Genomic DNA, 13,661 nt, shown 5'->3' on the forward strand with positions numbered 1-13,661 from the left:
GGGGCATTTTGGGGGCAGAAAGTGGATCTGCCCCAAAAGAGTGGGGTGAGATGGTAGTGCCTAATGGGTGGAGGTTACCACCCCAATTTCAGGGGGATTGGGCAGAGGCCTGATTTTTTGGGAATATTTGAAGTTTGGGTGTCTTTGGGGCAGATTGGGGGCAGTAAGTGGATCTGCCCCAAAGGAGTGGGGTGGGCTGGTAGATAGTGCCTAATGGGTGGAGGCTACCACCCGTCCCCAATTTCAGAATGATTGGGCAGAGGGGTGAATTTTGGTGAATTCTGAGGTTTGTCTTCATAAGGTGAAGTGTGCTAAATTGATTACTTCCTCATATTCATAGTAAGTGTGAAAAAGTGAAAGTGGGGTCATGAGAGTTGTCTAATTGAAAAAAATCTCATTTGCTATGATAGAATGAGAATTCACACCTCAGAAGTTTTTTTCTGAGATGTGAATTCTCATTCTATCATAGCAAATGAGATTTTTTTCAATTAAACAACTCTCATGACCCCACTTTCACTTTTTCACACCTCAATTACTATGAATAATATGAGGAAGTAAAATTGTGGCTGCAGATGATGGAAATTGTACAATTTTGGCTAGGAATGATGGAAGATGTACTTCAACAACACCATGTGGACTGAACCAGAGGCGGTAATTTCCGTGATTGAACCAAACCAGGCGAACTGCTGTCAAAATTCTTAAGGGTCAGACCAGCATACTACAGAATATATATAGTTGTAATTTTCATACGCCAACACTAAATATCCAGGTTCTGTATATTATTTAACCCAGCTCTATCACATGTATCATTTGCAAATGCTCCTTACCCAGATTCATCAGCCGTTTGCCAGCTAGCAGAGAGCAAAGTTGCAATGACCATTCCACAAAGACAAAACCATTGTATGTTTTTCATCTCCTCTTCAGCACTCCCTCACACACTCGGGTCGCAAACCAGATCCCAGACTTCTGAAGATGCAGTTCACCCTCTGGTCTACAGAAGGAGCTTTCAGTGTGTGCCCATAAACAGTGTTCAGAGCTCCACCCACTCACTTGCACAAGGCCTCCCCACACAGTTGGACCAGCTGTGCCCACAGCTTCTAGTCAACACATCACATGCTTCTGCTCCACAACTTATCTTTCCTCCCCAGCTTCACTGAATGTTTTCACTGAACATTTTATAACCTGCCTTCCCTGACTCTGCAATCCCGCCCCCCAAATTTTGAGGCTGGCTACAGGCCTGTCTTCCTCTGATACATTTTGTCCCTTTTTTGTACTGATTCCATTTCTCTCTGAGTTAGAATACAGATTTATCTTGCTCATTCATTCATTCATTCATCATTTATTCATTTGTATCCCTCTCTTCCTCCATGGAGCTCAGAGCATTGTACATGGTTATGTTTATCTTACAAAACTTGGGGTCTAGTCTTCCTGTTAGTGGCTGACATACTCTGCAATGTTACATCAGCATTGTAATGTTGTGCTTTTGCAGTTGTGTCAAAAAGCAATTTGCACAAGGCAAAAATTGTACAATGGGAGTTGTGTAAGACTATCCCCATCAGAAATAATGGAATTACCCTTGCACAACTATGTAGCAGAATTTTTGCATTTGTGCAAAATGCGCTAGGATGCAAATGCAAAAGTGCAGCATGATGTGGTTGGTGTAGCATTGCTCAATGTGTGCAGTATGTCAGGGACTGGATCCAGATGCAGGTTATGGCTCTGCGCCCCAGTGAGCTCCTGCTTAAGTCATATCCAGGGATTTTCGTGAATGAGGGGTAACTGGGAGATACATGTCTGCTGAAGGCTAAAAGGTCTGAGAGTAGCTCAGTTTTCTTTGCCCCATCCCTTCCTTTCCCTCATTGTCTTCCCTTCTGCTGGATGTGAGTCTTGACTTTGTCATAGGTAGGGATGTGCACGAACCAAGGTTCATGCACTGCTTTGGCGTCATGGGGAGGGGAGTAGCAAGCAGAGTCTTCTAATAAAGAGCAGGTCTTTACCTGCTTTCCCCTGCCCCATGCAGCTTCCCGCTGCAATGGCACTGCCCCCGCCCCAAGAACCTGTGCATGGCACCAGCAAGCATATGGCATCCGTGCATGTGTGGGCACTATTTGCATGGCCATGCTGACCACACAAATGACACCCAGGAGTGCATGGATGCTATGTGCATGCCAGCACTGTGCACAGGTTTTTAGGGGCAGTGCCATTGCAGCAGGAAGCTGCATGTGTTGGAGGAGAGCAGATAAGGCCTGCTCTCCTCTTTTTTAAAGATCCCGCTTGCCGCTCCCCTCCCCACAGCACTGAATCGGTTCAGCACCGAACCAGTGTACGAACCTCGGTTCATGCACATCCCTAGTCACAGGCCCCTGCATTGCATGTTGCTTGAGGTTGGTGACTTGGCTTCATCCAGCTCTTGATATGTTCTTCGCATACCCTGGCAAATCCTCTAAATGTACCCATTAATAGGCACAGTTCCTGGTTTTGCAGTCAATGTATTGGCTGGAGATGGCTGCCTAATCTGTAGTTATTATTGGAGCATATCTTCTCAAATGTGCCCTTCTCGCTGCCTGAACAGAAGATATAAGTTAGCTGTTTATTCTTCATGTCTGATAAGGCCAAATTAAATAATAAGAAAACTCATACATTATGTTCAGCAAATTCAGTGGCTACATTTTGGAGGATCTGCTCCAGTACCTGGAACAATATGCAAAGCCAGGTGTACACACAGACTTGGGGCCAAATAATATTAAATAAACACCGAGAGAGATGTCCACCTTGGGACTGCCTGTAGGACCCATAAGCACAGCCCCTATGAGAGCCATTTGCATGTGACTATCTTTTAGAGAGCACGTACTACAGTTGAGGTGAGGTTAACCTGTACCTCTACATGCCCTCTCTCCTGCTACTGCTCCCCTGCACTTATAGCACAATTCAATAGATTGGACTATTGCAATGCACTCTATGTGGGGCTGCCCTTGAAGACGGTTCAGAAGCTTCAGCTGGTCCAGAACACTGCTGCAAGAATGCTCATGGGTGCAAGTCACTTGATGAATGTCACACCCATCCTGCGGCAGCTTCATTGGTTACCAGTTCGCCTCTGGGCTAGAGTCAAGGCACTGGTTTTGACCTTTAAAACCCTACATGGCTTGGGGGTGGGGTAAGTGTCAAACCTCATTCACCCATATGAATATGCCAGGACCCTCTGCTCAGGTTCTCAGGCCCTGCTCATCGCCCTGCCACTAACAGAGATTCGATTGGTGGGACTAAAGACAGGGCCTTTTAGGTTGTGGCCCCTCGGCTTTGGAAAGCCCTTCCTGAAGTGCTTCATCATGCTCCCTCCCTCAGTGGTTTTTTTTTAAAAACCAATTAAAACACATCTTTTATAAGAGGCTCTTAAATGTTTTATCTGCTGCTCATATCTGGTAAGTTATTTAGTTTTTTTAGTTCTCGGTTTTTAGCTTTTTATTGATAACTTTTAATTTGAAACTTTAAAAAACATTTTAATGTGGTTTTAGCTTGGTCTTTTAACTTGTTTAAGTTCATTAATCTTTTATTTTACATTGCATCTATATTATTAATGTTGTGAGCCACCCCAAGCAGTAGTGTACTGGAGGGGTGGGGTGTAAATATCTATATATTTAATTCTCTAAGGCATACCCATGGCTAATCCAATTCGTGGCAGCTCTCATGAGAGTTCGCGAGCAAAAGCACTGTGGTGATTGGGCAGTGGAGATTCCATATGGAGGCAGGGGGGAGGAGACTGTGAGAGCAGAAGAACCATAGTGATAGGGCAGTGGAGATTCCATATGCAGATAGGGAGGCGGAGCTTATAATGGTTAAGGTCAGTTGGAATGCAACTGTTACTGGTTGGAAGATGTTACACACACAAACACACACACACACACAGAATAGTGGGCAGGGGACTGTGAAGAGGAGGGTCATGAAGGAGGAAAGAGGCCCTTCAGGAGAAGGAGGCTGCCATTGTGTGGATTAGATGAGGAAACAAGATGAACAAGATCTGTTAACTCAGGAAGGGGGGGAAGAAAGACAGAGGGGAAGAGCGAGTGGTAGAAAGAGAAAGGGAGAAAAAGAAGGGAGGGGAAGAGAGAAAGATGGAATGGTGAGGGACGGGCCTGAGCCTGTCAGTGGCCTGAGGGGAATGAGCGGCCATGGCAGTGCCTATTTGGGTTGCTGAGGCCATTGACAGAGGAAGGCAGGCAGGCAAGGGACAGGCCTGGGCCTGTCAGCAGCTTGAGGGGAATGAATGGTCATGGTGGCGGTGGCAGTGAGGAAGGGCCCGGTCAACCACTGCTGCTGCTCCTGTAGAGGAGGAGCAGGAGTGGGGCTCGGGTGAGGGTGGGGAGGTCCCTGGGGATAGGGGGCTGCAGCTTGGCCAATAGGCGTGAGCAACACCGCAGCCGTGACGAAGAGGGATGAGGGGGATGGAAGCAACCGGATGGAGGAGGAGGAGCAGAAGCATGACTCAGGTGAGGGTGGGGAGATCTCTGAGGTGAGGGGGGGGCTGTTCGGTCCGGAACCCCTGAACCCTGCCCCCCGGTTCAGGTGCAGTTCGAACTGGCCCAGTCAGGTTCAGGTGCAGTCAGCACTCGAACAAAGCCAGGCCAGCTGGTTACATGCACACCCCTAGTTACTACCTTGTTGGTAGAAATCTCATGATGGCCAATCAGGAATGCACATTTTATTCACCTCTGCATGCTAGTACTTGATTGCTCCCCTCACCCCCTGCCACAGCCCCCCTCACCTCAGAGATCTCTCTCCATCCTCACCTGAGTCAACTGACCTTAACCATTACAAGCTCCTCCTTCCTATCTCCATATGGAATCTCAACTGCCCAATCACCACAGTGCTTCTGCTCACGAACTCTCGTGAGAGCTGCCATGAATGGGATTAGCCATGGGTATGCTTTAGAGAATTAAATATATAGATATTTACACCCCACCCCTCCAGTACGCTACTGCCTGGGGTGGGGGAGTTGTGATTTTTTTAAAATTAAAAAACATTTTAACCTGTAGCCCCTTCGGGGGGCTTCCTAAAGGCCACAGGGTGGGGTCTGCAAAGGTTTTCCCACCAATGGCCGCCTCTTAAATCACCCCCGCAGCCCATCCTGGGCTGATTTTTGGCCTGTTTGGGCCTGCAAAAATCAGTGCAGCGGCCATTTTGGAGGCCACCATGCATGCTCAAATGCATTCTCTGGGGGGGGGGCTAAAAATGGCTCTCCGGGGGTGGCTAAAAATTCCTCTTCGAGGGTGGATAAAAGTACCTCTTTGGGAGGTGGCTAAAAATTCGGTGGGTGGCTAAAAATGCCTCTCCGGGGGGTGGCTAAAAATGCCTCTCTGGGGGTGTGTGTCAAAAAAACTCCTCTTTGGGGGGTGGCAAAAAACACCTCTCCGGGGGTTGGATAAAAACTTCTCTTCGGGGGGTGGCAAAAAATGCCTCTTCCGGAGGTGGCTAAAAATCCCTTTCCGGGGGGGTGGCAGAACAAGCCTATTCGGGGATGCATAAAAACGCCTCTCCGGGCCTTGGCTAAAAACGACTCCTCTGAGGGTGGCTAAAATGACTCCTCGGGGGGTGGCTAAAAACGCCTCTTCCGGGGGTGGCTAAGAACGCCTTTCCGGGGGGGGAGCTAAAAACAACTCTCTGGGGGGTTCCTAAAAACACATCTCCGTGGGGTGGCTAAAAACATTTCTTGGGGGAGGCTACAAACTCCTCTTCGAGGGGTGTCTAAGAACAACTGTCCAGGGGGTGTCTTAAAACACATCTCCGGGGGTGGTGGCTAAAAATGCCTCTCTGGGGGGAGGCAGAAAATGCCTCTCTGGGGGGTAACAAAAAAACCCCTAACCCTAACCCTGAACCTGACCCTGAACCTGACCCTGAACCTGACCCTAACCCTAAAAATGCCTCTCCGGGGGCTGGCTAAAAACTACAGGGGTCGCAAAATACACCTCTTCGGGGGGGTGGCTAAAAATACCTCTCAGGGGGTGTCTAAAAACTCCTCTTCGGGGGTGGCAAAAAACAACCCTTTCCAGGGTGGATTAAAACGCCTCTCTGTGGGGTGGCTAAAAACGTCTCTTCTGGGGGTGGCTAAAAACGCCTCTTCGGGGGTGGCAAAAAACACCTCTTCGGGGGTGGTGGCTAAAAAAGCATCTCTGGGGGTGGTGGCTAAAAACACCTCTCGGTGGGGCTAAAAACTCCTCTTCGGGGGTGGCTAAAAACGCCTCTTCAGGGGTGGCAAAAAATGCCTCTTCCGGGGGTGGCTAAGAACGCATTTCCGGGGGTGGCTAAAAACTACTCTTTGGATGATGGCAAAAAACGCTTCTTGGGGGATGGCTAAAAATCCCTCTCCGGGAGGTGGCTAAAAATCCGTCTCCGGGGATGGCAAAAAACACTTCTTCAGGGGATGGATAAAAATGGCTTTCCGGGCGGTGGCTAAAAACGCCTCTTCGGGGGTTGGCTAAAAACGCCTCTTGGGGGGGGGCTAAAAACGCCAATTTTGGGGGTGGAAAAAAAAGCATCTCCGGGGGTGGCTAAAAACACCTCTCGGGGGCTGGCTAAAAACTCCTCTCTGGGGGGTGGCTAAAAACGCCTCTCCGGGGGTTGGCTAAAAACTACTCTTTGTGGGGTGGCAAAAAACGCCTCTTCTGGGGGTGGCTAAGAACTCCTCTCCGGGGGGTGGCTAAAAAGAACTCTCTGGGGCGTGCCTAAAAACACATCTTCGGGGGGGTGGGGGTGGGTAAAAACGCCTCTCTGGGGGGAGGCAAAAAACGCCTTTCCGGGGAGTAACAAAAAACGCCTAACCCTAACCCTAACCCTAACCCTAACCCTAACCCTAACCCTGACCCTGACCCTGACCCTGACCCTGACCCTGACCCTGACCGTAACCCTGACCCTAACCCTAACCCTAACCCTAACCCTAACCCTGACCCTGACCCTGACCCTATCCCTGACCCTGACCCTGACCCTGACCCTCACTGGCTATAAACGCCTTTCCAGGGGTTGGCTAAAAACTACTCTCTGGGTGGTGGCAAAAAATGCTTCTTGGGGTGGTGGTTAAAAACTCCTCTTTGGGGCTTGGCTAAAAACGCCTCTTCTGGTGGTGGCTAAGAACGCCTCTCTGGGGGGTGGCTAAAAACAACTCTCCGGGGGTTCCTAAAAACACATCTCCATGGGGTGGCTAAAAACACCTCTTGGGGGGTGGCTAAAAACTCCTCTTTGGGGGGTGGCTAAAAACACCTCTCAGGGGGTTAGATAAAAACTACTCTTTGGGGGTGGCAAAAAACGCCTCTTCCAGGGGTGGCTAAAAATCACTCTCCAGGGGGTGGCTAAAAATCCCTCTCCGGGGGTGGCAAAAAAAGCCTATTCGGAGATGCATAAAAACGCCTTTCCGGGCAGTGGCTAAAAATGACTCTCTGGGGGGTGGCTAAAAACTCCTCTTCGGGGGGTGGCTAAAAACGACTCTCCGGGTGGTGGCTAAAAACTACTATTTGGGGGTTGGCAAAAAACGAACCTTTCAGGGGTGGATAAAAACGCCTCTCCATGGGGTGGCTAAAAATGCCTCTTCAGGGGTGGCAAAAAATGCCTCTTCCGGGGGTGGATAAGAACGCATCTCCAGGTGGTGGCTAAAAACGCCTCTCCGGGGGGAGCCAAAAAACGCCTCTCCAGGGGGAGTTTTGCAAAAAACCCCTAACCCTAACACTAACCCTTACCCTAACCCTGACCCTCCGGAGAGGCATTTTTAGCCACCCCCCGGAGATGTGTTTTTAGGAAACCAATGGAGAGTTCTTTTTAGCCACCCCCCCCGGAGAGGAGTTCTTAGCCACCCCCGGAAGAGGCGATTTTTGCCACCCCCGAAGAGTAGTGTTTAGCCAACCCCCGGAGAGGCGTTTTTAGCTTCCCCCCGGAGAGGCTTTTTTTGCCACCCCCAAAATCGCCGTTTTTAGCCACCCCTTGAAGAGGCGTTTTTAGCCACTGCCCAGAAAGGCATTTTTAGAAATCCCCCGAAGAGGCGTTTTTTGCCACCCCCCCGAGAGAGATTTTTAGCCACCCCCCCGGAGAGGGATTTTTAGTCATCGCCTGAAGAGGCATTTTTTGACCCCCCCAAAAGAGGTGTTTTTTGTTACCCCCCAGAGAGGCGTTTTTTGCCTCCCCCCAGAGAGGTGTTTTTAGCCACCCCCCAGAGATGTGTTCTAAGGCACCCCACGGAGAGTGGTTTTTAGCCATCCCCCGGAGAGAGTTCTTAGCAACCCCAGGAAGAGGCGTTTTTTGCCCCCCCGAAGAGTAGTTTTTAGCCAACCCCCGAAGAGGAGTTTTTAGCCACCCCCCGAGAGGTGTTTTTAGCCACCCCCGGAGAGGCATTTTTATCCATCCCCTGAAGAGGCGTTTTTTGCCATCCCCCGGAGAGGGATTTTTAGCCAACCCTCGGAGAGTGATTTTTAGCCATCCCCCAAGAAGCGCTTTTTCCAACCCCCGGTGAGGGATTTTTAGCCACCCCCAGAAGAGGAGTTTTTTGCCACCCCCTGAAGAGAAGTTTTTAGCCATCCCCCGGAGAGGTGTTTTTTGCCACCCCCCGAAGAGGAGTTTTTAGCCACCCCCCCGAGAGGTGTTTTTAGCCACCCACCGGAGATGCTTTTTATGCCACCCCCAAAATCGGCCTTTTTAGCCACCCACCGAGGAGGCGATTTTAGCCACTGCTCGGAGAGGCGTTTTTATCCATCCCCCGAAGAGGTGTTTTATGCCACCCCCTGAAGAGTAGTTTTTAGCCACCCCCCGGAGATGTGTTTTTAGGCACCCCCCGTAGAGGAGTTTTTAGCCTCCCCCCGAGAGGTGTTTTCAGCCACCCCCCGGAGATGCTTTGTTTGCCACCCCTAAAATTGGCGTTTATAGCCATCCACTGAAGAGGCGTTTTTAGCCACTCCCCGAAGAGGCATTTTTAGCCACGGCTCGGAGAGGCGTTTTTATCCATCCCCCGAAGAGGCGTATTTTGCCACCCCCTGCAGAGGTACTTTTTGCCACCCTCAGGTGTTTTTTGACACCCCCCGAATAGTACTTTTCAGCCAACACCTGGAGACGTCTTTTTAGACACCCCCCAAAAGGCGTTTTTAGCCAACCCCCAAAGAGGCGTTTTTAGCCACCACCCGGAGAGGCGTTTTTAGACATCCCCGAAGAGGCGTTTTTTTCCACCCCCCGGAGAGGGATTTTTAGCCCCCGGAAACACCCATTAAAGTGGATGGGCGCAACCCCTAAAGGGGTCCCCCCGGGACACACCAATTAAAGCGGATGGGCGCAACCCCTAAAGGCGTCCACCCATTAAAGCCAATGGGTGCAACACCTAAAGGCGTCCCCCGGGAAACACCCATTAAAGCGGATGGGCGCAACCCCTACAGGCGTCCTCTAGGGAAACACCCATTAAAGAGGATGGGAGCAACCCCTAAAGGTGACCCCCGGGAAACATCCATTAAAGAGGATGGGAGCAACCCCTAAAGGCGTTCCCCAATTAAAGGCAATGTGTGCAACCCCTAAAGGAGTCCCCACGGGAAACACCTATTAAAGCGGATGGGTGCAACCCCTAAAGGCGTCCCCCGGGAAACACCCATTAAAGAGGATGGGAGCAACCCCTAAAGGCGTCCCCCCATTAAAGGCAATGTGCACAACCCCTAAAGGCGTCCCCCGGGGAAAACCCCATTAAAGCGGATGGCTGTAACCCCTAAAGCTGTCCCACTCAGGAAAACCCCATTAAAGCGGATGGGTGCAACCTCTAAAGGCGTCCCCCCGGAAACCCCCATTAAAGCGGGTGGGCGCAATCCCTAAAGGCGTCCCCCCCATTAAAACCAATGGGCACAACCCCTAAACACATTCCCCTGGGAAAACAACATTAAAGTGGATGGGTGCAACCCCTAAAGGCGTCCCACCCAGGAAAACCCCATTAAAGCAGATGGGTGCAGATCCTAAAGGCATCCCCCCGGGAAAACCCCATTGAAGTGGGTGGGTGCAACAACTAAAGGCGTCCCCCCGGAAACCCCCATTAAAGGGGGTGGGCGCCATCCCTAAAGGGGTCCCCCCATTAAAGCCAATGGGCGGGTGGGTTAGGGTTAGGGTTAGGGTTAGGGCTAGGGGTAGGGCTAGGGGTAGGGTTAGGGTTTTAGTGTTAGGGTTAGGGTTAGGGTTAGGGTTAAGATTAAGGTTAGGGTTAAGGTCAGGGTTAGGGTTAGGGTTAGGGTTAGGTTCTGGGTTAGTTTCAGGGTTAGGGTTAGGGTTAGGGTTAGGAATAGGTTTTAATGTGGTTTTAATGGGGTTTTCCCTGGGGGACGCCTTTTGGGGCTGTACCCATCCGCTTTAATGGGGTTTTCCCAGTAGGACGCCTTTAGGGGTTTCACCCATCCGCTTTAATGTGCTTTTCCCGGGGGGACGTGTTTAGGGATTGCGCCCATTGGCTTTAATGGGGGGGACGCCTTTAGGGATTGCGCCCACCCGCTTTAATGGGGGTTTCCCTGGGGGACGCCTTTAGGGGTTGCAACTATCCGAATCAATGGGGTTTTCCTGGGGGGACTCCCTTAGGGTCTGCACCCATCCGCTTCAATGGGGTTTTCCCGGGGGGACGCCTTTAGGAGCTGCACCCATCTGCTTTAATTGCGTTTTGGTTAGGGTTAGGGTTAGGGTTAGGGTTAGGGTTAGGGTTAGGGTTAGGGTTAGGGTTAGGGTTAGGGTTAGGGTTAGGGTTAGGGTTAGGGTTAGGGTTAGGGTTAGGGTTAGGGTTAGGGTTAGGGTTAGGGTTAGGGAACTCTGCGGGGATTTCTTAAAAAACATATCCAGCGGATGCCTAAAAATACCTCATCAAGGAGTGTCTAAACCGACTCTTTGGGGTGTGGCTACAAACGCCTGTTCGGCGGGAGGCAAAAAAACCCATCTCTGGGCGGTTAGGGTTAGGGTTAGGGTTAGGGTTAGGGTTAGGGTTAGGGTTAGGGAACTCTGCGGGGATTTCTTAAAAAACATATCCAGCAGATGCCTAAAAATACCTCATCAAGGAGTGTCTAAACCGACTCTTTGGGGTGTGGCTACAAACGCCTGTTCGGCGGGAGGCAAAAAAACCCATCTCTGGGCGGTTAGGGTTAGGGTTAGGGTTAGGGTTAGGGTTAGGGTTAGGGTTAGGGTTAGGGTTAGGGTTAGGGTTAGGGTACTCTGCGGGGATTTCTTAAAAAACATATCCAGCGGATGCCTAAAAATACCTCATCAAGGAGTGTCTAAACCGACTCTTTGGGGTGTGGCTACAAACGCCTGTTCGGCGGGAGGCAAAAAAACCCATCTCTGGGCGGTTAGGGTTAGGGTTAGGGTTAGGGTTAGGGTTAGGGTTAGGGTTAGGGTTAGGGTTAGGGTTAGGGTTAGGGTTAGGGTTAGGTTCAGGGTTAGGTTCAGGGTTAGGTTCAGGGTTAGGGTTAAGGTTAGGGTTGGGGTTAGGGTTAGGGTTAGGGTTAAGGTTAAGGTTAACGTTAGGGTTAAGGTCAGGTTTAGGGTTAGGGTTAGGGTTAGGTTCAGGGTTAGGGTTAGGGATAGGTTTTAATGTGATTTTAATGGGGTTTTCCCTGGGGGACGCCTTTTGGGGCTGTACCCATCCGCTTTAATGGGGTTTTCCCAGTAGGACGCCTTTAGGGGTTTCACCCATCCGCTTTAATGTGCTTTTCCCGGGGGGACGTGTTTAGGGATTGCGCCCATTGGCTTTAATGGGGGGACGCCTTTAGGGATTGCAGCCACCCGCTTTAATGGGGGTTTCCCTGGGGGACGCCTTTGGGGTTGCAACTATCCTAATCAATGGGGTTTTCCTGGGGGGACGCCCTTAGGGTCTGCACCCATCCGCTTCAATGGGGTTTTCCCGGGGGGACGCCTTTAGGAGCTGCACCCATCTGCTTTAATTGCGTTTTGGTTAGGGTTAGGGTTAGGGTTAGGGTTAGGGTTAGGGTTAGGGTTAGGGTTAGGGTTAGGGTTAGGGTTAGGGTTAGGGTTAGGGTTAGGGTTAGGGTTAGGGTTAGGGTTAGGGTTAGGGTTAGGGTTAGGGTACTCTGCGGGGATTTCTTAAAACACATATCCAGCGGATGCCTAAAAATACCTCATCAAGGAGTGTCTAAACCGCCTCTTTGGGGGGGGTGGCTACAAACGCCTCTTCGGCGGGAGGCAAAAAAAACCATCTCTGGGAGGGTTAGGGTTAGGGTTAGGGTTAGGGTTAGGGTTAGGGGTAGGGGTAAGGGTAGGGGTAGGGGTAGGGGTAGGGGTAGGGGTAGGGTTAGGTTCAGGGTTAGGTTCAGGGTTAGATTCAGGGTTAGGGTTAAGGTTAGGGTTGGGGTTAGTGTTAGGGTTAGGGTTAGGGTTAGGGTTAGGGTTAGGGTTAGGGTTAGGGTTAAGGTTAGGGTTAAGGTCAGGGTTTGGGTTAGGGTAAGTGTTAGGTTAAGGGTTAGTTTCAGGGTTAGGGTTAGGGTTAGGGATAGGTTTTAATGTGGTTTTAATGGGGTTTTCCCTGGGGGACGCCTTTTGGGGCTGTACCCATACGCTTTAATGGGGTTTTCCCAGTAGGACTCCTTTAGGGGTTTCACCCATCCGCTTTAATGTGCTTTTCCCGGGCGGACGTGTTTAGGGATTGCGCCCATTGGCTTTAATGGGGGAACACCTTTAAAGATTGCGCCCACCCGCTTTAAAGGGGTTTTCCTGGGGGGGTGCCTTTAGGGGTTGCACCCATCCGCTTTAAAGGGGTTTTCCCGGTGGGACGCCTTTAGGGGTCGCACCCATCTGCTTTTATGGGGTTTTCCCGGGGGGACGCCTTTCGGGGCTGCACCCATCATCTTTAATGGGGTTTTCCTAGGGGGACGCCTTTAGGAGCTGCACTCATCTGCTTTAATGGGGTTTTCCCGGGGGGACGCCTTGAGGGGTTGCACCCATCCGCTTTTATGTGCTTTTTCCCGGGGGACATGTTTAGGGATTGCGCCCATTGGCTTTAATGGGGGGACCCCTTTAGGGATTGCGCCCACCCCCTTTAATGGGGGTTTCCGGGGGGACGCCTTTAGTTGTTGCACCCACCCACTTCAATGGGGTTTTCCCGGGGGGACGCCTTTAGGATCTGCACCCATCTGCTTTAATGGGGTTTTCCTGGGTGGGACGCCTTTAGGGGTTGCACCCATCCACTTTAATGTTGTTTTCCCAGGGGAATGTGTTTAGGGGGCTTGCCCATTGGTTTTAATGGGGGGGACCCCTTTAGGGATTGCGCCCACCCGCTTTACTGGGTGTTTTGGGGGGGACGCCTTTAGGGGTGGCACCCATCTGCTAAAGGCGCCCCATGGGGAAAACCCCATTAAAGCGGGTGGGCGCAATCTCTAAAGGTTTCCCCCCATTAAAGCCAATGGGCGCAATCCCTAAACACATCCCCCTGGGAAAACCCCATCAAAGTGGATGGCTGCAACCCCTAAAGCTCTCCCACTCAGGAAAACCCCATTAAAGTGGATGGGTGCTGACCCTAAAGGCGTCCCCCCGGGAAAACCCCATTAAAGCAAATGGGTGCAACCTCTAAAGGCGTCCCCCCGGGAAAACTTCATTGAAGCGGATGGGTGCCACCCCTAAAGGTGTCACCCAGGAAACCCCCATTAAATCGGGTGGGCGCAATCCCTAAA

The sequence above is a fragment of the Hemicordylus capensis genome, chromosome 2 (assembly GCF_027244095.1).
Source record: "Hemicordylus capensis ecotype Gifberg chromosome 2, rHemCap1.1.pri, whole genome shotgun sequence".
Taxonomy (NCBI): Eukaryota; Metazoa; Chordata; class Lepidosauria; order Squamata; family Cordylidae; genus Hemicordylus; species Hemicordylus capensis.